The 22,925-nt window shown below is 51.6% G+C and overlaps 32 non-coding genes across 32 annotated transcripts; all 32 read right to left on the bottom strand.

Annotated features, from left to right (window-relative positions):
- Nucleotides 1–584: 584 nt before the first annotated feature.
- Nucleotides 585–657, bottom strand: Trnak-uuu (transfer RNA lysine (anticodon UUU)). Its single transcript has one exon. It is a non-coding gene; the product is annotated as a tRNA-Lys (tRNA).
- A 670-nt stretch (nucleotides 658–1,327) lies between these two features.
- On the bottom strand, nucleotides 1,328–1,400 carry Trnam-cau (transfer RNA methionine (anticodon CAU)). Its single transcript has one exon. It is a non-coding gene; the product is annotated as a tRNA-Met (tRNA).
- Nucleotides 1,401–2,434: 1,034 nt separating this feature from the next.
- Nucleotides 2,435–2,516, bottom strand: Trnas-aga (transfer RNA serine (anticodon AGA)). The gene has a single exon. It is a non-coding gene; the product is annotated as a tRNA-Ser (tRNA).
- Nucleotides 2,517–2,661: 145 nt separating this feature from the next.
- Trnak-uuu (transfer RNA lysine (anticodon UUU)) lies at nucleotides 2,662–2,734 on the bottom strand. Its single transcript has one exon. It is a non-coding gene; the product is annotated as a tRNA-Lys (tRNA).
- Nucleotides 2,735–3,395: 661 nt separating this feature from the next.
- Nucleotides 3,396–3,468, bottom strand: Trnam-cau (transfer RNA methionine (anticodon CAU)). The gene has a single exon. It is a non-coding gene; the product is annotated as a tRNA-Met (tRNA).
- A 1,034-nt stretch (nucleotides 3,469–4,502) lies between these two features.
- On the bottom strand, nucleotides 4,503–4,584 carry Trnas-aga (transfer RNA serine (anticodon AGA)). The gene has a single exon. It is a non-coding gene; the product is annotated as a tRNA-Ser (tRNA).
- A 145-nt stretch (nucleotides 4,585–4,729) lies between these two features.
- Nucleotides 4,730–4,802, bottom strand: Trnak-uuu (transfer RNA lysine (anticodon UUU)). Its single transcript has one exon. It is a non-coding gene; the product is annotated as a tRNA-Lys (tRNA).
- Nucleotides 4,803–5,463: 661 nt separating this feature from the next.
- Trnam-cau (transfer RNA methionine (anticodon CAU)) lies at nucleotides 5,464–5,536 on the bottom strand. The gene has a single exon. It is a non-coding gene; the product is annotated as a tRNA-Met (tRNA).
- A 1,036-nt stretch (nucleotides 5,537–6,572) lies between these two features.
- Trnas-aga (transfer RNA serine (anticodon AGA)) lies at nucleotides 6,573–6,654 on the bottom strand. The gene has a single exon. It is a non-coding gene; the product is annotated as a tRNA-Ser (tRNA).
- Nucleotides 6,655–6,799: 145 nt separating this feature from the next.
- On the bottom strand, nucleotides 6,800–6,872 carry Trnak-uuu (transfer RNA lysine (anticodon UUU)). Its single transcript has one exon. It is a non-coding gene; the product is annotated as a tRNA-Lys (tRNA).
- Nucleotides 6,873–7,533: 661 nt separating this feature from the next.
- Trnam-cau (transfer RNA methionine (anticodon CAU)) lies at nucleotides 7,534–7,606 on the bottom strand. The gene has a single exon. It is a non-coding gene; the product is annotated as a tRNA-Met (tRNA).
- Nucleotides 7,607–8,638: 1,032 nt separating this feature from the next.
- On the bottom strand, nucleotides 8,639–8,720 carry Trnas-aga (transfer RNA serine (anticodon AGA)). The gene has a single exon. It is a non-coding gene; the product is annotated as a tRNA-Ser (tRNA).
- Nucleotides 8,721–8,865: 145 nt separating this feature from the next.
- Trnak-uuu (transfer RNA lysine (anticodon UUU)) lies at nucleotides 8,866–8,938 on the bottom strand. The gene has a single exon. It is a non-coding gene; the product is annotated as a tRNA-Lys (tRNA).
- A 661-nt stretch (nucleotides 8,939–9,599) lies between these two features.
- Trnam-cau (transfer RNA methionine (anticodon CAU)) lies at nucleotides 9,600–9,672 on the bottom strand. Its single transcript has one exon. It is a non-coding gene; the product is annotated as a tRNA-Met (tRNA).
- Nucleotides 9,673–10,709: 1,037 nt separating this feature from the next.
- Trnas-aga (transfer RNA serine (anticodon AGA)) lies at nucleotides 10,710–10,791 on the bottom strand. The gene has a single exon. It is a non-coding gene; the product is annotated as a tRNA-Ser (tRNA).
- Nucleotides 10,792–10,936: 145 nt separating this feature from the next.
- Nucleotides 10,937–11,009, bottom strand: Trnak-uuu (transfer RNA lysine (anticodon UUU)). Its single transcript has one exon. It is a non-coding gene; the product is annotated as a tRNA-Lys (tRNA).
- Nucleotides 11,010–11,670: 661 nt separating this feature from the next.
- On the bottom strand, nucleotides 11,671–11,743 carry Trnam-cau (transfer RNA methionine (anticodon CAU)). Its single transcript has one exon. It is a non-coding gene; the product is annotated as a tRNA-Met (tRNA).
- A 1,028-nt stretch (nucleotides 11,744–12,771) lies between these two features.
- Nucleotides 12,772–12,853, bottom strand: Trnas-aga (transfer RNA serine (anticodon AGA)). Its single transcript has one exon. It is a non-coding gene; the product is annotated as a tRNA-Ser (tRNA).
- Nucleotides 12,854–12,998: 145 nt separating this feature from the next.
- On the bottom strand, nucleotides 12,999–13,071 carry Trnak-uuu (transfer RNA lysine (anticodon UUU)). Its single transcript has one exon. It is a non-coding gene; the product is annotated as a tRNA-Lys (tRNA).
- A 670-nt stretch (nucleotides 13,072–13,741) lies between these two features.
- Nucleotides 13,742–13,814, bottom strand: Trnam-cau (transfer RNA methionine (anticodon CAU)). The gene has a single exon. It is a non-coding gene; the product is annotated as a tRNA-Met (tRNA).
- A 1,033-nt stretch (nucleotides 13,815–14,847) lies between these two features.
- Nucleotides 14,848–14,929, bottom strand: Trnas-aga (transfer RNA serine (anticodon AGA)). Its single transcript has one exon. It is a non-coding gene; the product is annotated as a tRNA-Ser (tRNA).
- A 145-nt stretch (nucleotides 14,930–15,074) lies between these two features.
- On the bottom strand, nucleotides 15,075–15,147 carry Trnak-uuu (transfer RNA lysine (anticodon UUU)). Its single transcript has one exon. It is a non-coding gene; the product is annotated as a tRNA-Lys (tRNA).
- A 670-nt stretch (nucleotides 15,148–15,817) lies between these two features.
- On the bottom strand, nucleotides 15,818–15,890 carry Trnam-cau (transfer RNA methionine (anticodon CAU)). The gene has a single exon. It is a non-coding gene; the product is annotated as a tRNA-Met (tRNA).
- A 1,036-nt stretch (nucleotides 15,891–16,926) lies between these two features.
- Trnas-aga (transfer RNA serine (anticodon AGA)) lies at nucleotides 16,927–17,008 on the bottom strand. Its single transcript has one exon. It is a non-coding gene; the product is annotated as a tRNA-Ser (tRNA).
- A 145-nt stretch (nucleotides 17,009–17,153) lies between these two features.
- Nucleotides 17,154–17,226, bottom strand: Trnak-uuu (transfer RNA lysine (anticodon UUU)). Its single transcript has one exon. It is a non-coding gene; the product is annotated as a tRNA-Lys (tRNA).
- Nucleotides 17,227–17,896: 670 nt separating this feature from the next.
- Nucleotides 17,897–17,969, bottom strand: Trnam-cau (transfer RNA methionine (anticodon CAU)). The gene has a single exon. It is a non-coding gene; the product is annotated as a tRNA-Met (tRNA).
- Nucleotides 17,970–19,005: 1,036 nt separating this feature from the next.
- On the bottom strand, nucleotides 19,006–19,087 carry Trnas-aga (transfer RNA serine (anticodon AGA)). Its single transcript has one exon. It is a non-coding gene; the product is annotated as a tRNA-Ser (tRNA).
- Nucleotides 19,088–19,232: 145 nt separating this feature from the next.
- On the bottom strand, nucleotides 19,233–19,305 carry Trnak-uuu (transfer RNA lysine (anticodon UUU)). Its single transcript has one exon. It is a non-coding gene; the product is annotated as a tRNA-Lys (tRNA).
- A 661-nt stretch (nucleotides 19,306–19,966) lies between these two features.
- Nucleotides 19,967–20,039, bottom strand: Trnam-cau (transfer RNA methionine (anticodon CAU)). Its single transcript has one exon. It is a non-coding gene; the product is annotated as a tRNA-Met (tRNA).
- Nucleotides 20,040–21,074: 1,035 nt separating this feature from the next.
- Nucleotides 21,075–21,156, bottom strand: Trnas-aga (transfer RNA serine (anticodon AGA)). Its single transcript has one exon. It is a non-coding gene; the product is annotated as a tRNA-Ser (tRNA).
- A 145-nt stretch (nucleotides 21,157–21,301) lies between these two features.
- Nucleotides 21,302–21,374, bottom strand: Trnak-uuu (transfer RNA lysine (anticodon UUU)). The gene has a single exon. It is a non-coding gene; the product is annotated as a tRNA-Lys (tRNA).
- A 661-nt stretch (nucleotides 21,375–22,035) lies between these two features.
- On the bottom strand, nucleotides 22,036–22,108 carry Trnam-cau (transfer RNA methionine (anticodon CAU)). Its single transcript has one exon. It is a non-coding gene; the product is annotated as a tRNA-Met (tRNA).
- Nucleotides 22,109–22,925: the final 817 nt, after the last annotated feature.

The raw sequence follows: 22,925 nt of genomic DNA, 5'->3' as shown, positions 1-22,925 counted from the left end.
TGTCACTGAGTTCAGAAATTTAACAAAAACACAGTATTTTTCAGCATCTAATTGCGTGGTATGAACAGAGTCAGAATTTATACCGATTACCTCAGTCAGCCAATCGTGGATTTCCAGCGCAGTGGGTTGGACCGGCCGTGTTTCTTTCTCGAACGAGAAGACTAAAGTATTCTTCCTGACGGTGTCAGACATGGTCGTCGGTTCCGACGAAATTCCGGCAACAACCGAAATTGCGGCGAAGCACGAAACGTGGAACGGACGAAAGCACTATAAAAACACTTATCAGAGACACCACTCAAAAAATAACAGCGAAAATGTACAGCTAACTTCACGTAAACACCAAACACCGGCGATAGCGCTAACGTACGCGGAGTAAACAACAAGCACGTCCGACCGCGGCGACGGCTAAAGCCAGAATGAACCACTCGGCCACGACTGCTTGTCCAACAGGTGCCCCTCGAATCGTGAAAAACCCAACCGGTTGCGTCTGCGCAGAATGCCGACAGGAAACGTAAAACCGTGCACTGATTACGACAGGGCTACTATCGCTACGAGACGAGCCATTATGGAAGCGTTAAAATCTTCGCCCGGACAGGGACTCGAACCCTGGACCCTTAGGTTAAAAGCCTAATGCTCTACCGACTGAGCTATCCGGGCTTTCGCTTGTTGTGGTTGGAGCGGTTTCAAGCAACGTGATTAAGTGGAAGGTGTGTGTAGGCTTCTGGCGCTACTGGCGACTGCACCGACTACTCACTGACGCTGGTAGCAGCCCAACAGCGGACCAGTGCCTCTTCTCCCTTTATTCCGGTGCTGACAGTAACTGCGTCACGTGCCTGCTTTCCCCGATTGCGTTCGGTTGAAGCCAAGGAAGAAGGGCGACCAACGACAGTTCGAAGACCAAAACATGGAGCGTTGTGTGCGCAAATAGTTCCGTTCCGGTACCGGGAATCGAAGCCGGACCTGTTGAGTGAAAGCCAGGTATCCTAGCCACTAGACCACACAGGACTTGCTCTACAGCGGTGAGATTTACTCCGTCTCTTATTGTATTTTGTGCTGAATCTGGACTCAGTGCTGTTCTCTGCTTGCGATCATATCCGCGCCTACAGACCGGCATGGCGCACAGTTCAAAATTGACTGTCCATTGCTGTGTGCATCGCATTTTGTTTGTAACACGGAGGAGAAATATCAAAGTTGTTACGTCGTCATAATTGGAAGTAAACATTTTGACGCTGAGGCGTGGACTCCGTGTGGATAACGGACAACAGTTAAGTTCGTTCCCTAGCAACAGCAACGCCCTTAATGCAGCCATGATGTACAGAAAATTAAATGCCCCAGGTGAGGATCGAACTCACGACCTTAAGATTATGAGACTTACGCGCTGCCTACTGCGCTACCGAGGCACGCCGGAGACGTCCTCGAAGGAAACTCGCTAAGTCTCACATTTTAGAGAAAGACAGTTTGCGCTTTCTGAAGGATCTATTGTCTTGCTACACGTACGAAACTCGGTAAGTCTCACATATTAGAGATAGACAGTTTGCGCTTTCTGAAGAATCTGTTGTCTTGCTACACGTGCTGTCCCGACTCTCTAGATTAAACTGCAGCCGCAGCTATACAGCTATAAGGTCCTGAGGCTGACCCATCTCAAGCGAGCAATCCGCGCGGCAGCATTGTTGCCACAAGAGCAAAATAATGCATCGACCGGGAATCGTGCCGGCATACCTTAAGATTATGAGACTTAGGCGCTGCCTACTGCACTACTGAGTCACAAACCACTCAACTACAGATGCTCGACAAGCTACCCGTGCTTTCCAAGCAGCTGTCGGCAGGGAAACTGGGATTGCCACCCAGCGACGTCGAAAAAGGGGCTAAACTCGCGAAGTCCCCCACTACACTGCCTTAAAACGACCGTTCATCACTATCGTGTGAGTAACCTTGCGTCAGCGGCGACGAGTCTTGCCCAAAGACGTAGCGTGCTTGGAGGCGCTGCCCGAATGCGTGTGGATGCACCCTCCTACCTCGTAATGCGCCTGCAGCTCCTATAGCCGTGGGCCGCTGTGGGCGGGCGGGAAGCCGACACAGCGCGGCGTTGCGAGCAGCGGCAGTGCGGTGGTGTTGTACTGTTGAGCATAGTTGCCTTCCAAGCAGTTGATCCGGGTACGATTCCCGGCCACCGCAAGTGGCGCTAATTTTTCCGTATCATTATGTGGGCTCCTGCTGTTAAATTAAGGTTTTTTTTTTTTTTCGTCGTTGCACCATCCTGTAGTATGTCCCGACTTGTCCCGACTTTGCTCGGCTGACGCGAAAGCTGACGCTTGGAAATCGCCCTTATCTAAAGGACAGGCACTATAAACGGCTGTGAGAGGTGAGGTGTGGCGAGGTACCAAAACGCGATATTTTCTGCTTCTTCTTCCAAAACAAGAAAAGAAAAATCCGACGCAGTCGGTAGGACTCGAACCTACGCTCCCAGAGGGAATCTGATTTCTAGTCAGACGCCTTAACCACTCGGCCACGACTGCTTGTCCAACAGGTGCCCCTCGAATCGTGAAAAACCCAACCGGTTGCGTCTGCGCAGAATGCCGACAGGAAACGTAAAACCGTGCACTGATTACGACAGGGCTACTATCGCTACGAGACGAGCCATTATGGAAGCGTTAAAATCTTCGCCCGGACAGGGACTCGAACCCTGGACCCTTAGGTTAAAAGCCTAATGCTCTACCGACTGAGCTATCCGGGCTTTCGCTTGTTGTGGTTGGAGCGGTTTCAAGCAACGTGATTAAGTGGAAGGTGTGTGTAGGCTTCTGGCGCTACTGGCGACTGCACCGACTACTCACTGACGCTGGTAGCAGCCCAACAGCGGACCAGTGCCTCTTCTCCCTTTATTCCGGTGCTGACAGTAACTGCATCACGTGCCTGCTTTCCCCGATTGCGTTCGGTTGAAGCCAAGGAAGAAGGGCGACCAACGACAGTTCGAAGACCAAAACATGGAGCGTTGTGTGCGCAAATAGTTCCGTTCCGGTACCGGGAATCGAAGCCGGACCTGTTGAGTGAAAGCCAGGTATCCTAGCCACTAGACCACACAGGACTTGCTCTACAGCGGTGAGATTTACTCCGTCTCTTATTGTATTTTGTGCTGAATCTGGACTCAGTGCTGTTCTCTGCTTGCGATCATATCCGCGCCTACAGACCGGCATGGCGCACAGTTCAAAATTGACTGTCCATTGCTGTGTGCATCGCATTTTGTTTGTAACACGGAGGAGAAATATCAAAGTTGTTACGTCGTCATAATTGGAAGTAAACATTTTGACGCTGAGGCGTGGACTCCGTGTGGATAACGGACAACAGTTAAGTTCGTTCCCTAGCAACAGCAACGCAGTCATGATGTACAGAAAATTAAATGCCCCAGGTGAGGATCGAACTCACGACCTTAAGATTATGAGACTTACGCGCTGCCTACTGCGCTACCGATGCACGCCGGAGACGTCCTCGAAGGAAACTCGCTAAGTCTCACATTTTAGAGAAAGACAGTTTGCGCTTTCTGAAGGATCTATTGTCTTGCTACACGTACGAAACTCGGTAAGTCTCACATATTAGAGATAGACAGTTTGCGCTTTCTGAAGAATCTGTTGTCTTGCTACACGTGCTGTCCCGACTCTCTAGATTAAACTGCAGCCGCAGCTATACAGCTATAAGGTCCTGAGGCTGACCCATCTCAAGCGAGCAATCCGCGCGGCAGCATTGTTGCCACAAGAGCAAAATAATGCATCGACCGGGAATCGTGCCGGCATACCTTAAGATTATGAGACTTAGGCGCTGCCTACTGCACTACTGAGTCACAAACCACTCAACTACAGATGCTCGACAAGCTACCCGTGCTTTCCAAGCAGCTGTCGGCAGGGAAACTGGGATTGCCACCCAGCGACGTCGAAAAAGGGGCTAAACTCGCGAAGTCCCCCACTACACTGCCTTAAAACGACCGTTCATCACTATCGTGTGAGTAACCTTGCGTCAGCGGCGACGAGTCTTGCCCAAAGACGTAGCGTGCTTGGAGGCGCTGCCCGAATGCGTGTGGATGCACCCTCCTACCTCGTAATGCGCCTGCAGCTCCTATAGCCGTGGGCCGCTGTGGGCGGGCGGGAAGCCGACACAGCGCGGCGTTGCGAGCAGCGGCAGTGCGGTGGTGTTGTACTGTTGAGCATAGTTGCCTTCCAAGCAGTTGATCCGGGTACGATTCCCGGCCACCGCAAGTGGCGCTAATTTTTCCGTATCATTATGTGGGCTCCTGCTGTTAAATTAAGGTTTTTTTTTTTTTTCGTCGTTGCACCATCCTGTAGTATGTCCCGACTTGTCCCGACTTTGCTCGGCTGACGCGAAAGCTGACGCTTGGAAATCGCCCTTATCTAAAGGACAGGCACTATAAACGGCTGTGAGAGGTGAGGTGTGGCGAGGTACCAAAACGCGATATTTTCTGCTTCTTCTTCCAAAACAAGAAAAGAAAAATCCGACGCAGTCGGTAGGACTCGAACCTACGCTCCCAGAGGGAATCTGATTTCTAGTCAGACGCCTTAACCACTCGGCCACGACTGCTTGTCCAACAGGTGCCCCTCGAATCGTGAAAAACCCAACCGGTTGCGTCTGCGCAGAATGCCGACAGGAAACGTAAAACCGTGCACTGATTACGACAGGGCTACTATCGCTACGAGACGAGCCATTATGGAAGCGTTAAAATCTTCGCCCGGACAGGGACTCGAACCCTGGACCCTTAGGTTAAAAGCCTAATGCTCTACCGACTGAGCTATCCGGGCTTTCGCTTGTTGTGGTTGGAGCGGTTTCAAGCAACGTGATTAAGTGGAAGGTGTGTGTAGGCTTCTGGCGCTACTGGCGACTGCACCGACTACTCACTGACGCTGGTAGCAGCCCAACAGCGGACCAGTGCCTCTTCTCCCTTTATTCCGGTGCTGACAGTAACTGCATCACGTGCCTGCTTTCCCCGATTGCGTTCGGTTGAAGCCAAGGAAGAAGGGCGACCAACGACAGTTCGAAGACCAAAACATGGAGCGTTGTGTGCGCAAATAGTTCCGTTCCGGTACCGGGAATCGAAGCCGGACCTGTTGAGTGAAAGCCAGGTATCCTAGCCACTAGACCACACAGGACTTGCTCTACAGCGGTGAGATTTACTCCGTCTCTTATTGTATTTTGTGCTGAATCTGGACTCAGTGCTGTTCTCTGCTTGCGATCATATCCGCGCCTACAGACCGGCATGGCGCACAGTTCAAAATTGACTGTCCATTGCTGTGTGCATCGCATTTTGTTTGTAACACGGAGGAGAAATATCAAAGTTGTTACGTCGTCATAATTGGAAGTAAACATTTTGACGCTGAGGCGTGGACTCCGTGTGGATAACGGACAACAGTTAAGTTCGTTCCCTAGCAACAGCAACGCAGTCATGATGTACAGAAAATTAAATGCCCCAGGTGAGGATCGAACTCACGACCTTAAGATTATGAGACTTACGCGCTGCCTACTGCGCTACCGATGCACGCCGGAGACGTCCTCGAAGGAAACTCGCTAAGTCTCACATTTTAGAGAAAGACAGTTTGCGCTTTCTGAAGGATCTATTGTCTTGCTACACGTACGAAACTCGGTAAGTCTCACATATTAGAGATAGACAGTTTGCGCTTTCTGAAGAATCTGTTGTCTTGCTACACGTGCTGTCCCGACTCTCTAGATTAAACTGCAGCCGCAGCTATACAGCTATAAGGTCCTGAGGCTGACCCATCTCAAGCGAGCAATCCGCGCGGCAGCATTGTTGCCACAAGAGCAAAATAATGCATCGACCGGGAATCGTGCCGGCATACCTTAAGATTATGAGACTTAGGCGCTGCCTACTGCACTACTGAGTCACAAACCACTCAACTACAGATGCTCGACAAGCTACCCGTGCTTTCCAAGCAGCTGTCGGCAGGGAAACTGGGATTGCCACCCAGCGACGTCGAAAAAGGGGCTAAACTCGCGAAGTCCCCCACTACACTGCCTTAAAACGACCGTTCATCACTATCGTGTGAGTAACCTTGCGTCAGCGGCGACGAGTCTTGCCCAAAGACGTAGCGTGCTTGGAGGCGCTGCCCGAATGCGTGTGGATGCACCCTCCTACCTCGTAATGCGCCTGCAGCTCCTATAGCCGTGGGCCGCTGTGGGCGGGCGGGAAGCCGACACAGCGCGGCGTTGCGAGCAGCGGCAGTGCGGTGGTGTTGTACTGTTGAGCATAGTTGCCTTCCAAGCAGTTGATCCGGGTACGATTCCCGGCCACCGCAAGTGGCGCTAATTTTTCCGTATCATTATGTGGGCTCCTGCTGTTAAATTAAGGTTTTTTTTTTTTTTTTCGTCGTTGCACCATCCTGTAGTATGTCCCGACTTGTCCCGACTTTGCTCGGCTGACGCGAAAGCTGACGCTTGGAAATCGCCCTTATCTAAAGGACAGGCACTATAAACGGCTGTGAGAGGTGAGGTGTGGCGAGGTACCAAAACGCGATATTTTCTGCTTCTTCTTCCAAAACAAGAAAAGAAAAATCCGACGCAGTCGGTAGGACTCGAACCTACGCTCCCAGAGGGAATCTGATTTCTAGTCAGACGCCTTAACCACTCGGCCACGACTGCTTGTCCAACAGGTGCCCCTCGAATCGTGAAAAACCCAACCGGTTGCGTCTGCGCAGAATGCCGACAGGAAACGTAAAACCGTGCACTGATTACGACAGGGCTACTATCGCTACGAGACGAGCCATTATGGAAGCGTTAAAATCTTCGCCCGGACAGGGACTCGAACCCTGGACCCTTAGGTTAAAAGCCTAATGCTCTACCGACTGAGCTATCCGGGCTTTCGCTTGTTGTGGTTGGAGCGGTTTCAAGCAACGTGATTAAGTGGAAGGTGTGTGTAGGCTTCTGGCGCTACTGGCGACTGCACCGACTACTCACTGACGCTGGTAGCAGCCCAACAGCGGACCAGTGCCTCTTCTCCCTTTATTCCGGTGCTGACAGTAACTGCATCACGTGCCTGCTTTCCCCGATTGCGTTCGGTTGAAGCCAAGGAAGAAGGGCGACCAACGACAGTTCGAAGACCAAAACATGGAGCGTTGTGTGCGCAAATAGTTCCGTTCCGGTACCGGGAATCGAAGCCGGACCTGTTGAGTGAAAGCCAGGTATCCTAGCCACTAGACCACACAGGACTTGCTCTACAGCGGTGAGATTTACTCCGTCTCTTATTGTATTTTGTGCTGAATCTGGACTCAGTGCTGTTCTCTGCTTGCGATCATATCCGCGCCTACAGACCGGCATGGCGCACAGTTCAAAATTGACTGTCCATTGCTGTGTGCATCGCATTTTGTTTGTAACACGGAGGAGAAATATCAAAGTTGTTACGTCGTCATAATTGGAAGTAAACATTTTGACGCTGAGGCGTGGACTCCGTGTGGATAACGGACAACAGTTAAGTTCGTTCCCTAGCAACAGCAACGCAGTCATGATGTACAGAAAATTAAATGCCCCAGGTGAGGATCGAACTCACGACCTTAAGATTATGAGACTTACGCGCTGCCTACTGCGCTACCGAGGCACGCCGGAGACGTCCTCGAAGGAAACTCGCTAAGTCTCACATTTTAGAGAAAGACAGTTTGCGCTTTCTGAAGGATCTATTGTCTTGCTACACGTACGAAACTCGGTAAGTCTCACATATTAGAGATAGACAGTTTGCGCTTTCTGAAGAATCTGTTGTCTTGCTACACGTGCTGTCCCGACTCTCTAGATTAAACTGCAGCCGCAGCTATACAGCTATAAGGTCCTGAGGCTGACCCATCTCAAGCGAGCAATCCGCGCGGCAGCATTGTTGCCACAAGAGCAAAATAATGCATCGACCGGGAATCGTGCCGGCATACCTTAAGATTATGAGACTTAGGCGCTGCCTACTGCACTACTGAGTCACAAACCACTCAACTACAGATGCTCGACAAGCTACCCGTGCTTTCCAAGCAGCTGTCGGCAGGGAAACTGGGATTGCCACCCAGCGACGTCGAAAAAGGGGCTAAACTCGCGAAGTCCCCCACTACACTGCCTTAAAACGACCGTTCATCACTATCGTGTGAGTAACCTTGCGTCAGCGGCGACGAGTCTTGCCCAAAGACGTAGCGTGCTTGGAGGCGCTGCCCGAATGCGTGTGGATGCACCCTCCTACCTCGTAATGCGCCTGCAGCTCCTATAGCCGTGGGCCGCTGTGGGCGGGCGGGAAGCCGACACAGCGCGGCGTTGCGAGCAGCGGCAGTGCGGTGGTGTTGTACTGTTGAGCATAGTTGCCTTCCAAGCAGTTGATCCGGGTACGATTCCCGGCCACCGCAAGTGGCGCTAATTTTTCCGTATCATTATGTGGGCTCCTGCTGTTAAATTAAGGTTTTTTTTTTTTCGTCGTTGCACCATCCTGTAGTATGTCCCGACTTGTCCCGACTTTGCTCGGCTGACGCGAAAGCTGACGCTTGGAAATCGCCCTTATCTAAAGGACAGGCACTATAAACGGCTGTGAGAGGTGAGGTGTGGCGAGGTACCAAAACGCGATATTTTCTGCTTCTTCTTCCAAAACAAGAAAAGAAAAATCCGACGCAGTCGGTAGGACTCGAACCTACGCTCCCAGAGGGAATCTGATTTCTAGTCAGACGCCTTAACCACTCGGCCACGACTGCTTGTCCAACAGGTGCCCCTCGAATCGTGAAAAACCCAACCGGTTGCGTCTGCGCAGAATGCCGACAGGAAACGTAAAACCGTGCACTGATTACGACAGGGCTACTATCGCTACGAGACGAGCCATTATGGAAGCGTTAAAATCTTCGGCCGGACAGGGACTCGAACCCTGGACCCTTAGGTTAAAAGCCTAATGCTCTACCGACTGAGCTATCCGGGCTTTCGCTTGTTGTGGTTGGAGCGGTTTCAAGCAACGTGATTAAGTGGAAGGTGTGTGTAGGCTTCTGGCGCTACTGGCGACTGCACCGACTACTCACTGACGCTGGTAGCAGCCCAACAGCGGACCAGTGCCTCTTCTCCCTTTATTCCGGTGCTGACAGTAACTGCATCACGTGCCTGCTTTCCCCGATTGCGTTCGGTTGAAGCCAAGGAAGAAGGGCGACCAACGACAGTTCGAAGACCAAAACATGGAGCGTTGTGTGCGCAAATAGTTCCGTTCCGGTACCGGGAATCGAAGCCGGACCTGTTGAGTGAAAGCCAGGTATCCTAGCCACTAGACCACACAGGACTTGCTCTACAGCGGTGAGATTTACTCCGTCTCTTATTGTATTTTGTGCTGAATCTGGACTCAGTGCTGTTCTCTGCTTGCGATCATATCCGCGCCTACAGACCGGCATGGCGCACAGTTCAAAATTGACTGTCCATTGCTGTGTGCATCGCATTTTGTTTGTAACACGGAGGAGAAATATCAAAGTTGTTACGTCGTCATAATTGGAAGTAAACATTTTGACGCTGAGGCGTGGACTCCGTGTGGATAACGGACAACAGTTAAGTTCGTTCCCTAGCAACAGCAACGCAGTCATGATGTACAGAAAATTAAATGCCCCAGGTGAGGATCGAACTCACGACCTTAAGATTATGAGACTTACGCGCTGCCTACTGCGCTACCGAGGCACGCCGGAGACGTCCTCGAAGGAAACTCGCTAAGTCTCACATTTTAGAGAAAGACAGTTTGCGCTTTCTGAAGGATCTATTGTCTTGCTACACGTACGAAACTCGGTAAGTCTCACATATTAGAGATAGACAGTTTGCGCTTTCTGAAGAATCTGTTGTCTTGCTACACGTGCTGTCCCGACTCTCTAGATTAAACTGCAGCCGCAGCTATACAGCTATAAGGTCCTGAGGCTGACCCATCTCAAGCGAGCAATCCGCGCGGCAGCATTGTTGCCACAAGAGCAAAATAATGCATCGACCGGGAATCGTGCCGGCATACCTTAAGATTATGAGACTTAGGCGCTGCCTACTGCACTACTGAGTCACAAACCACTCAACTACAGATGCTCGACAAGCTACCCGTGCTTTCCAAGCAGCTGTCGGCAGGGAAACTGGGATTGCCACCCAGCGACGTCGAAAAAGGGGCTAAACTCGCGAAGTCCCCCACTACACTGCCTTAAAACGACCGTTCATCACTATCGTGTGAGTAACCTTGCGTCAGCGGCGACGAGTCTTGCCCAAAGACGTAGCGTGCTTGGAGGCGCTGCCCGAATGCGTGTGGATGCACCCTCCTACCTCGTAATGCGCCTGCAGCTCCTATAGCCGTGGGCCGCTGTGGGCGGGCGGGAAGCCGACACAGCGCGGCGTTGCGAGCAGCGGCAGTGCGGTGGTGTTGTACTGTTGAGCATAGTTGCCTTCCAAGCAGTTGATCCGGGTACGATTCCCGGCCACCGCAAGTGGCGCTAATTTTTCCGTATCATTATGTGGGCTCCTGCTGTTAAATTAAGGTTTTTTTTTTTTTTTTTCGTCGTTGCACCATCCTGTAGTATGTCCCGACTTGTCCCGACTTTGCTCGGCTGACGCGAAAGCTGACGCTTGGAAATCGCCCTTATCTAAAGGACAGGCACTATAAACGGCTGTGAGAGGTGAGGTGTGGCGAGGTACCAAAACGCGATATTTTCTGCTTCTTCTTCCAAAACAAGAAAAGAAAAATCCGACGCAGTCGGTAGGACTCGAACCTACGCTCCCAGAGGGAATCTGATTTCTAGTCAGACGCCTTAACCACTCGGCCACGACTGCTTGTCCAACAGGTGCCCCTCGAATCGTGAAAAACCCAACCGGTTGCGTCTGCGCAGAATGCCGACAGGAAACGTAAAACCGTGCACTGATTACGACAGGGCTACTATCGCTACGAGACGAGCCATTATGGAAGCGTTAAAATCTTCGCCCGGACAGGGACTCGAACCCTGGACCCTTAGGTTAAAAGCCTAATGCTCTACCGACTGAGCTATCCGGGCTTTCGCTTGTTGTGGTTGGAGCGGTTTCAAGCAACGTGATTAAGTGGAAGGTGTGTGTAGGCTTCTGGCGCTACTGGCGACTGCACCGACTACTCACTGACGCTGGTAGCAGCCCAACAGCGGACCAGTGCCTCTTCTCCCTTTATTCCGGTGCTGACAGTAACTGCATCACGTGCCTGCTTTCCCCGATTGCGTTCGGTTGAAGCCAAGGAAGAAGGGCGACCAACGACAGTTCGAAGACCAAAACATGGAGCGTTGTGTGCGCAAATAGTTCCGTTCCGGTACCGGGAATCGAAGCCGGACCTGTTGAGTGAAAGCCAGGTATCCTAGCCACTAGACCACACAGGACTTGCTCTACAGCGGTGAGATTTACTCCGTCTCTTATTGTATTTTGTGCTGAATCTGGACTCAGTGCTGTTCTCTGCTTGCGATCATATCCGCGCCTACAGACCGGCATGGCGCACAGTTCAAAATTGACTGTCCATTGCTGTGTGCATCGCATTTTGTTTGTAACACGGAGGAGAAATATCAAAGTTGTTACGTCGTCATAATTGGAAGTAAACATTTTGACGCTGAGGCGTGGACTCCGTGTGGATAACGGACAACAGTTAAGTTCGTTCCCTAGCAACAGCAACGCAGTCATGATGTACAGAAAATTAAATGCCCCAGGTGAGGATCGAACTCACGACCTTAAGATTATGAGACTTACGCGCTGCCTACTGCGCTACCGAGGCACGTCCTCGAAGGAAACTCGCTAAGTCTCACATTTTAGAGAAAGACAGTTTGCGCTTTCTGAAGGATCTATTGTCTTGCTACACGTACGAAACTCGGTAAGTCTCACATATTAGAGATAGACAGTTTGCGCTTTCTGAAGAATCTGTTGTCTTGCTACACGTGCTGTCCCGACTCTCTAGATTAAACTGCAGCCGCAGCTATACAGCTATAAGGTCCTGAGGCTGACCCATCTCAAGCGAGCAATCCGCGCGGCAGCATTGTTGCCACAAGAGCAAAATAATGCATCGACCGGGAATCGTGCCGGCATACCTTAAGATTATGAGACTTAGGCGCTGCCTACTGCACTACTGAGTCACAAACCACTCAACTACAGATGCTCGACAAGCTACCCGTGCTTTCCAAGCAGCTGTCGGCAGGGAAACTGGGATTGCCACCCAGCGACGTCGAAAAAGGGGCTAAACTCGCGAAGTCCCCCACTACACTGCCTTAAAACGACCGTTCATCACTATCGTGTGAGTAACCTTGCGTCAGCGGCGACGAGTCTTGCCCAAAGACGTAGCGTGCTTGGAGGCGCTGCCCGAATGCGTGTGGATGCACCCTCCTACCTCGTAATGCGCCTGCAGCTCCTATAGCCGTGGGCCGCTGTGGGCGGGCGGGAAGCCGACACAGCGCGGCGTTGCGAGCAGCGGCAGTGCGGTGGTGTTGTACTGTTGAGCATAGTTGCCTTCCAAGCAGTTGATCCGGGTACGATTCCCGGCCACCGCAAGTGGCGCTAATTTTTCCGTATCATTATGTGGGCTCCTGCTGTTAAATTAAGGTTTTTTTTTTTTTTTTTCGTCGTTGCACCATCCTGTAGTATGTCCCGACTTGTCCCGACTTTGCTCGGCTGACGCGAAAGCTGACGCTTGGAAATCGCCCTTATCTAAAGGACAGGCACTATAAACGGCTGTGAGAGGTGAGGTGTGGCGAGGTACCAAAACGCGATATTTTCTGCTTCTTCTTCCAAAACAAGAAAAGAAAAATCCGACGCAGTCGGTAGGACTCGAACCTACGCTCCCAGAGGGAATCTGATTTCTAGTCAGACGCCTTAACCACTCGGCCACGACTGCTTGTCCAACAGGTGCCCCTCGAATCGTGAAAAACCCAACCGGTTGCGTCTGCGCAGAATGCCGACAGGAAACGTAAAACCGTGCACTGATTACGACAGGGCTACTATCGCTACGAGACGAGCCATTATGGAAGCGTTAAAATCTTCGGCCGGACAGGGACTCGAACCCTGGACCCTTAGGTTAAAAGCCTAATGCTCTACCGACTGAGCTATCCGGGCTTTCGCTTGTTGTGGTTGGAGCGGTTTCAAGCAACGTGATTAAGTGGAAGGTGTGTGTAGGCTTCTGGCGCTACTGGCGACTGCACCGACTACTCACTGACGCTGGTAGCAGCCCAACAGCGGACCAGTGCCTCTTCTCCCTTTATTCCGGTGCTGACAGTAACTGCATCACGTGCCTGCTTTCCCCGATTGCGTTCGGTTGAAGCCAAGGAAGAAGGGCGACCAACGACAGTTCGAAGACCAAAACATGGAGCGTTGTGTGCGCAAATAGTTCCGTTCCGGTACCGGGAATCGAAGCCGGACCTGTTGAGTGAAAGCCAGGTATCCTAGCCACTAGACCACACAGGACTTGCTCTACAGCGGTGAGATTTACTCCGTCTCTTATTGTATTTTGTGCTGAATCTGGACTCAGTGCTGTTCTCTGCTTGCGATCATATCCGCGCCTACAGACCGGCATGGCGCACAGTTCAAAATTGACTGTCCATTGCTGTGTGCATCGCATTTTGTTTGTAACACGGAGGAGAAATATCAAAGTTGTTACGTCGTCATAATTGGAAGTAAACATTTTGACGCTGAGGCGTGGACTCCGTGTGGATAACGGACAACAGTTAAGTTCGTTCCCTAGCAACAGCAACGCCCTTAATGCAGCCATGATGTACAGAAAATTAAATGCCCCAGGTGAGGATCGAACTCACGACCTTAAGATTATGAGACTTACGCGCTGCCTACTGCGCTACCGAGGCACGCCGGAGACGTCCTCGAAGGAAACTCGCTAAGTCTCACATTTTAGAGAAAGACAGTTTGCGCTTTCTGAAGGATCTATTGTCTTGCTACACGTACGAAACTCGGTAAGTCTCACATATTAGAGATAGACAGTTTGCGCTTTCTGAAGAATCTGTTGTCTTGCTACACGTGCTGTCCCGACTCTCTAGATTAAACTGCAGCCGCAGCTATACAGCTATAAGGTCCTGAGGCTGACCCATCTCAAGCGAGCAATCCGCGCGGCAGCATTGTTGCCACAAGAGCAAAATAATGCATCGACCGGGAATCGTGCCGGCATACCTTAAGATTATGAGACTTAGGCGCTGCCTACTGCACTACTGAGTCACAAACCACTCAACTACAGATGCTCGACAAGCTACCCGTGCTTTCCAAGCAGCTGTCGGCAGGGAAACTGGGATTGCCACCCAGCGACGTCGAAAAAGGGGCTAAACTCGCGAAGTCCCCCACTACACTGCCTTAAAACGACCGTTCATCACTATCGTGTGAGTAACCTTGCGTCAGCGGCGACGAGTCTTGCCCAAAGACGTAGCGTGCTTGGAGGCGCTGCCCGAATGCGTGTGGATGCACCCTCCTACCTCGTAATGCGCCTGCAGCTCCTATAGCCGTGGGCCGCTGTGGGCGGGCGGGAAGCCGACACAGCGCGGCGTTGCGAGCAGCGGCAGTGCGGTGGTGTTGTACTGTTGAGCATAGTTGCCTTCCAAGCAGTTGATCCGGGTACGATTCCCGGCCACCGCAAGTGGCGCTAATTTTTCCGTATCATTATGTGGGCTCCTGCTGTTAAATTAAGGTTTTTTTTTTTTTCGTCGTTGCACCATCCTGTAGTATGTCCCGACTTGTCCCGACTTTGCTCGGCTGACGCGAAAGCTGACGCTTGGAAATCGCCCTTATCTAAAGGACAGGCACTATAAACGGCTGTGAGAGGTGAGGTGTGGCGAGGTACCAAAACGCGATATTTTCTGCTTCTTCTTCCAAAACAAGAAAAGAAAAATCCGACGCAGTCGGTAGGACTCGAACCTACGCTCCCAGAGGGAATCTGATTTCTAGTCAGACGCCTTAACCACTCGGCCACGACTGCTTGTCCAACAGGTGCCCCTCGAATCGTGAAAAACCCAACCGGTTGCGTCTGCGCAGAATGCCGACAGGAAACGTAAAACCGTGCACTGATTACGACAGGGCTACTATCGCTACGAGACGAGCCATTATGGAAGCGTTAAAATCTTCGGCCGGACAGGGACTCGAACCCTGGACCCTTAGGTTAAAAGCCTAATGCTCTACCGACTGAGCTATCCGGGCTTTCGCTTGTTGTGGTTGGAGCGGTTTCAAGCAACGTGATTAAGTGGAAGGTGTGTGTAGGCTTCTGGCGCTACTGGCGACTGCACCGACTACTCACTGACGCTGGTAGCAGCCCAACAGCGGACCAGTGCCTCTTCTCCCTTTATTCCGGTGCTGACAGTAACTGCATCACGTGCCTGCTTTCCCCGATTGCGTTCGGTTGAAGCCAAGGAAGAAGGGCGACCAACGACAGTTCGAAGACCAAAACATGGAGCGTTGTGTGCGCAAATAGTTCCGTTCCGGTACCGGGAATCGAAGCCGGACCTGTTGAGTGAAAGCCAGGTATCCTAGCCACTAGACCACACAGGACTTGCTCTACAGCGGTGAGATTTACTCCGTCTCTTATTGTATTTTGTGCTGAATCTGGACTCAGTGCTGTTCTCTGCTTGCGATCATATCCGCGCCTACAGACCGGCATGGCGCACAGTTCAAAATTGACTGTCCATTGCTGTGTGCATCGCATTTTGTTTGTAACACGGAGGAGAAATATCAAAGTTGTTACGTCGTCATAATTGGAAGTAAACATTTTGACGCTGAGGCGTGGACTCCGTGTGGATAACGGACAACAGTTAAGTTCGTTCCCTAGCAACAGCAACGCCCTTAATGCAGCCATGATGTACAGAAAATTAAATGCCCCAGGTGAGGATCGAACTCACGACCTTAAGATTATGAGACTTACGCGCTGCCTACTGCGCTACCGAGGCACGCCGGAGACGTCCTCGAAGGAAACTCGCTAAGTCTCACATTTTAGAGAAAGACAGTTTGCGCTTTCTGAAGGATCTATTGTCTTGCTACACGTACGAAACTCGGTAAGTCTCACATATTAGAGATAGACAGTTTGCGCTTTCTGAAGAATCTGTTGTCTTGCTACACGTGCTGTCCCGACTCTCTAGATTAAACTGCAGCCGCAGCTATACAGCTATAAGGTCCTGAGGCTGACCCATCTCAAGCGAGCAATCCGCGCGGCAGCATTGTTGCCACAAGAGCAAAATAATGCATCGACCGGGAATCGTGCCGGCATACCTTAAGATTATGAGACTTAGGCGCTGCCTACTGCACTACTGAGTCACAAACCACTCAACTACAGATGCTCGACAAGCTACCCGTGCTTTCCAAGCAGCTGTCGGCAGGGAAACTGGGATTGCCACCCAGCGACGTCGAAAAAGGGGCTAAACTCGCGAAGTCCCCCACTACACTGCCTTAAAACGACCGTTCATCACTATCGTGTGAGTAACCTTGCGTCAGCGGCGACGAGTCTTGCCCAAAGACGTAGCGTGCTTGGAGGCGCTGCCCGAATGCGTGTGGATGCACCCTCCTACCTCGTAATGCGCCTGCAGCTCCTATAGCCGTGGGCCGCTGTGGGCGGGCGGGAAGCCGACACAGCGCGGCGTTGCGAGCAGCGGCAGTGCGGTGGTGTTGTACTGTTGAGCATAGTTGCCTTCCAAGCAGTTGATCCGGGTACGATTCCCGGCCACCGCAAGTGGCGCTAATTTTTCCGTATCATTATGTGGGCTCCTGCTGTTAAATTAAGGTTTTTTTTTTTTTTTTCGTCGTTGCACCATCCTGTAGTATGTCCCGACTTGTCCCGACTTTGCTCGGCTGACGCGAAAGCTGACGCTTGGAAATCGCCCTTATCTAAAGGACAGGCACTATAAACGGCTGTGAGAGGTGAGGTGTGGCGAGGTACCAAAACGCGATATTTTCTGCTTCTTCTTCCAAAACAAGAAAAGAAAAATCCGACGCAGTCGGTAGGACTCGAACCTACGCTCCCAGAGGGAATCTGATTTCTAGTCAGACGCCTTAACCACTCGGCCACGACTGCTTGTCCAACAGGTGCCCCTCGAATCGTGAAAAACCCAACCGGTTGCGTCTGCGCAGAATGCCGACAGGAAACGTAAAACCGTGCACTGATTACGACAGGGCTACTATCGCTACGAGACGAGCCATTATGGAAGCGTTAAAATCTTCGGCCGGACAGGGACTCGAACCCTGGACCCTTAGGTTAAAAGCCTAATGCTCTACCGACTGAGCTATCCGGGCTTTCGCTTGTTGTGGTTGGAGCGGTTTCAAGCAACGTGATTAAGTGGAAGGTGTGTGTAGGCTTCTGGCGCTACTGGCGACTGCACCGACTACTCACTGACGCTGGTAGCAGCCCAACAGCGGACCAGTGCCTCTTCTCCCTTTATTCCGGTGCTGACAGTAACTGCATCACGTGCCTGCTTTCCCCGATTGCGTTCGGTTGAAGCCAAGGAAGAAGGGCGACCAACGACAGTTCGAAGACCAAAACATGGAGCGTTGTGTGCGCAAATAGTTCCGTTCCGGTACCGGGAATCGAAGCCGGACCTGTTGAGTGAAAGCCAGGTATCCTAGCCACTAGACCACACAGGACTTGCTCTACAGCGGTGAGATTTACTCCGTCTCTTATTGTATTTTGTGCTGAATCTGGACTCAGTGCTGTTCTCTGCTTGCGATCATATCCGCGCCTACAGACCGGCATGGCGCACAGTTCAAAATTGACTGTCCATTGCTGTGTGCATCGCATTTTGTTTGTAACACGGAGGAGAAATATCAAAGTTGTTACGTCGTCATAATTGGAAGTAAACATTTTGACGCTGAGGCGTGGACTCCGTGTGGATAACGGACAACAGTTAAGTTCGTTCCCTAGCAACAGCAACGCCCTTAATGCAGCCATGATGTACAGAAAATTAAATGCCCCAGGTGAGGATCGAACTCACGACCTTAAGATTATGAGACTTACGCGCTGCCTACTGCGCTACCGAGGCACGCCGGAGACGTCCTCGAAGGAAACTCGCTAAGTCTCACATTTTAGAGAAAGACAGTTTGCGCTTTCTGAAGGATCTATTGTCTTGCTACACGTACGAAACTCGGTAAGTCTCACATATTAGAGATAGACAGTTTGCGCTTTCTGAAGAATCTGTTGTCTTGCTACACGTGCTGTCCCGACTCTCTAGATTAAACTGCAGCCGCAGCTATACAGCTATAAGGTCCTGAGGCTGACCCATCTCAAGCGAGCAATCCGCGCGGCAGCATTGTTGCCACAAGAGCAAAATAATGCATCGACCGGGAATCGTGCCGGCATACCTTAAGATTATGAGACTTAGGCGCTGCCTACTGCACTACTGAGTCACAAACCACTCAACTACAGATGCTCGACAAGCTACCCGTGCTTTCCAAGCAGCTGTCGGCAGGGAAACTGGGATTGCCACCCAGCGACGTCGAAAAAGGGGCTAAACTCGCGAAGTCCCCCACTACACTGCCTTAAAACGACCGTTCATCACTATCGTGTGAGTAACCTTGCGTCAGCGGCGACGAGTCTTGCCCAAAGACGTAGCGTGCTTGGAGGCGCTGCCCGAATGCGTGTGGATGCACCCTCCTACCTCGTAATGCGCCTGCAGCTCCTATAGCCGTGGGCCGCTGTGGGCGGGCGGGAAGCCGACACAGCGCGGCGTTGCGAGCAGCGGCAGTGCGGTGGTGTTGTACTGTTGAGCATAGTTGCCTTCCAAGCAGTTGATCCGGGTACGATTCCCGGCCACCGCAAGTGGCGCTAATTTTTCCGTATCATTATGTGGGCTCCTGCTGTTAAATTAAGGTTTTTTTTTTTTTTTTCGTCGTTGCACCATCCTGTAGTATGTCCCGACTTGTCCCGACTTTGCTCGGCTGACGCGAAAGCTGACGCTTGGAAATCGCCCTTATCTAAAGGACAGGCACTATAAACGGCTGTGAGAGGTGAGGTGTGGCGAGGTACCAAAACGCGATATTTTCTGCTTCTTCTTCCAAAACAAGAAAAGAAAAATCCGACGCAGTCGGTAGGACTCGAACCTACGCTCCCAGAGGGAATCTGATTTCTAGTCAGACGCCTTAACCACTCGGCCACGACTGCTTGTCCAACAGGTGCCCCTCGAATCGTGAAAAACCCAACCGGTTGCGTCTGCGCAGAATGCCGACAGGAAACGTAAAACCGTGCACTGATTACGACAGGGCTACTATCGCTACGAGACGAGCCATTATGGAAGCGTTAAAATCTTCGCCCGGACAGGGACTCGAACCCTGGACCCTTAGGTTAAAAGCCTAATGCTCTACCGACTGAGCTATCCGGGCTTTCGCTTGTTGTGGTTGGAGCGGTTTCAAGCAACGTGATTAAGTGGAAGGTGTGTGTAGGCTTCTGGCGCTACTGGCGACTGCACCGACTACTCACTGACGCTGGTAGCAGCCCAACAGCGGACCAGTGCCTCTTCTCCCTTTATTCCGGTGCTGACAGTAACTGCATCACGTGCCTGCTTTCCCCGATTGCGTTCGGTTGAAGCCAAGGAAGAAGGGCGACCAACGACAGTTCGAAGACCAAAACATGGAGCGTTGTGTGCGCAAATAGTTCCGTTCCGGTACCGGGAATCGAAGCCGGACCTGTTGAGTGAAAGCCAGGTATCCTAGCCACTAGACCACACAGGACTTGCTCTACAGCGGTGAGATTTACTCCGTCTCTTATTGTATTTTGTGCTGAATCTGGACTCAGTGCTGTTCTCTGCTTGCGATCATATCCGCGCCTACAGACCGGCATGGCGCACAGTTCAAAATTGACTGTCCATTGCTGTGTGCATCGCATTTTGTTTGTAACACGGAGGAGAAATATCAAAGTTGTTACGTCGTCATAATTGGAAGTAAACATTTTGACGCTGAGGCGTGGACTCCGTGTGGATAACGGACAACAGTTAAGTTCGTTCCCTAGCAACAGCAACGCAGTCATGATGTACAGAAAATTAAATGCCCCAGGTGAGGATCGAACTCACGACCTTAAGATTATGAGACTTACGCGCTGCCTACTGCGCTACCGAGGCACGCCGGAGACGTCCTCGAAGGAAACTCGCTAAGTCTCACATTTTAGAGAAAGACAGTTTGCGCTTTCTGAAGGATCTATTGTCTTGCTACACGTACGAAACTCGGTAAGTCTCACATATTAGAGATAGACAGTTTGCGCTTTCTGAAGAATCTGTTGTCTTGCTACACGTGCTGTCCCGACTCTCTAGATTAAACTGCAGCCGCAGCTATACAGCTATAAGGTCCTGAGGCTGACCCATCTCAAGCGAGCAATCCGCGCGGCAGCATTGTTGCCACAAGAGCAAAATAATGCATCGACCGGGAATCGTGCCGGCATACCTTAAGATTATGAGACTTAGGCGCTGCCTACTGCACTACTGAGTCACAAACCACTCAACTACAGATGCTCGACAAGCTACCCGTGCTTTCCAAGCAGCTGTCGGCAGGGAAACTGGGATTGCCACCCAGCGACGTCGAAAAAGGGGCTAAACTCGCGAAGTCCCCCACTACACTGCCTTAAAACGACCGTTCATCACTATCGTGTGAGTAACCTTGCGTCAGCGGCGACGAGTCTTGCCCAAAGACGTAGCGTGCTTGGAGGCGCTGCCCGAATGCGTGTGGATGCACCCTCCTACCTCGTAATGCGCCTGCAGCTCCTATAGCCGTGGGCCGCTGTGGGCGGGCGGGAAGCCGACACAGCGCGGCGTTGCGAGCAGCGGCAGTGCGGTGGTGTTGTACTGTTGAGCATAGTTGCCTTCCAAGCAGTTGATCCGGGTACGATTCCCGGCCACCGCAAGTGGCGCTAATTTTTCCGTATCATTATGTGGAGTCCTGCTGTTAAATTAAGGTTTTTTTTTTTTTTTCGTCGTTGCACCATCCTGTAGTATGTCCCGACTTGTCCCGACTTTGCTCGGCTGACGCGAAAGCTGACGCTTGGAAATCGCCCTTATCTAAAGGACAGGCACTATAAACGGCTGTGAGAGGTGAGGTGTGGCGAGGTACCAAAACGCGATATTTTCTGCTTCTTCTTCCAAAACAAGAAAAGAAAAATCCGACGCAGTCGGTAGGACTCGAACCTACGCTCCCAGAGGGAATCTGATTTCTAGTCAGACGCCTTAACCACTCGGCCACGACTGCTTGTCCAACAGGTGCCCCTCGAATCGTGAAAAACCCAACCGGTTGCGTCTGCGCAGAATGCCGACAGGAAACGTAAAACCGTGCACTGATTACGACAGGGCTACTATCGCTACGAGACGAGCCATTATGGAAGCGTTAAAATCTTCGCCCGGACAGGGACTCGAACCCTGGACCCTTAGGTTAAAAGCCTAATGCTCTACCGACTGAGCTATCCGGGCTTTCGCTTGTTGTGGTTGGAGCGGTTTCAAGCAACGTGATTAAGTGGAAGGTGTGTGTAGGCTTCTGGCGCTACTGGCGACTGCACCGACTACTCACTGACGCTGGTAGCAGCCCAACAGCGGACCAGTGCCTCTTCTCCCTTTATTCCGGTGCTGACAGTAACTGCATCACGTGCCTGCTTTCCCCGATTGCGTTCGGTTGAAGCCAAGGAAGAAGGGCGACCAACGACAGTTCGAAGACCAAAACATGGAGCGTTGTGTGCGCAAATAGTTCCGTTCCGGTACCGGGAATCGAAGCCGGACCTGTTGAGTGAAAGCCAGGTATCCTAGCCACTAGACCACACAGGACTTGCTCTACAGCGGTGAGATTTACTCCGTCTCTTATTGTATTTTGTGCTGAATCTGGACTCAGTGCTGTTCTCTGCTTGCGATCATATCCGCGCCTACAGACCGGCATGGCGCACAGTTCAAAATTGACTGTCCATTGCTGTGTGCATCGCATTTTGTTTGTAACACGGAGGAGAAATATCAAAGTTGTTACGTCGTCATAATTGGAAGTAAACATTTTGACGCTGAGGCGTGGACTCCGTGTGGATAACGGACAACAGTTAAGTTCGTTCCCTAGCAACAGCAACGCAGTCATGATGTACAGAAAATTAAATGCCCCAGGTGAGGATCGAACTCACGACCTTAAGATTATGAGACTTACGCGCTGCCTACTGCGCTACCGAGGCACGCCGGAGACGTCCTCGAAGGAAACTCGCTAAGTCTCACATTTTAGAGAAAGACAGTTTGCGCTTTCTGAAGGATCTATTGTCTTGCTACACGTACGAAACTCGGTAAGTCTCACATATTAGAGATAGACAGTTTGCGCTTTCTGAAGAATCTGTTGTCTTGCTACACGTGCTGTCCCGACTCTCTAGATTAAACTGCAGCCGCAGCTATACAGCTATAAGGTCCTGAGGCTGACCCATCTCAAGCGAGCAATCCGCGCGGCAGCATTGTTGCCACAAGAGCAAAATAATGCATCGACCGGGAATCGTGCCGGCATACCTTAAGATTATGAGACTTAGGCGCTGCCTACTGCACTACTGAGTCACAAACCACTCAACTACAGATGCTCGACAAGCTACCCGTGCTTTCCAAGCAGCTGTCGGCAGGGAAACTGGGATTGCCACCCAGCGACGTCGAAAAAGGGGCTAAACTCGCGAAGTCCCCCACTACACTGCCTTAAAACGACCGTTCATCACTATCGTGTGAGTAACCTTGCGTCAGCGGCGACGAGTCTTGCCCAAAGACGTAGCGTGCTTGGAGGCGCTGCCCGAATGCGTGTGGATGCACCCTCCTACCTCGTAATGCGCCTGCAGCTCCTATAGCCGTGGGCCGCTGTGGGCGGGCGGGAAGCCGACACAGCGCGGCGTTGCGAGCAGCGGCAGTGCGGTGGTGTTGTACTGTTGAGCATAGTTGCCTTCCAAGCAGTTGATCCGGGTACGATTCCCGGCCACCGCAAGTGGCGCTAATTTTTCCGTATCATTATGTGGGCTCCTGCTG

The sequence above is a fragment of the Schistocerca gregaria genome, unplaced genomic scaffold, assembly GCF_023897955.1.
Source record: "Schistocerca gregaria isolate iqSchGreg1 unplaced genomic scaffold, iqSchGreg1.2 ptg000359l, whole genome shotgun sequence".
Classification (NCBI taxonomy): domain Eukaryota; kingdom Metazoa; phylum Arthropoda; class Insecta; order Orthoptera; family Acrididae; genus Schistocerca; species Schistocerca gregaria.
Note: the sequence above shows the minus strand (reverse complement) of the source record. Positions and strands in the feature narration are given on the sequence as shown.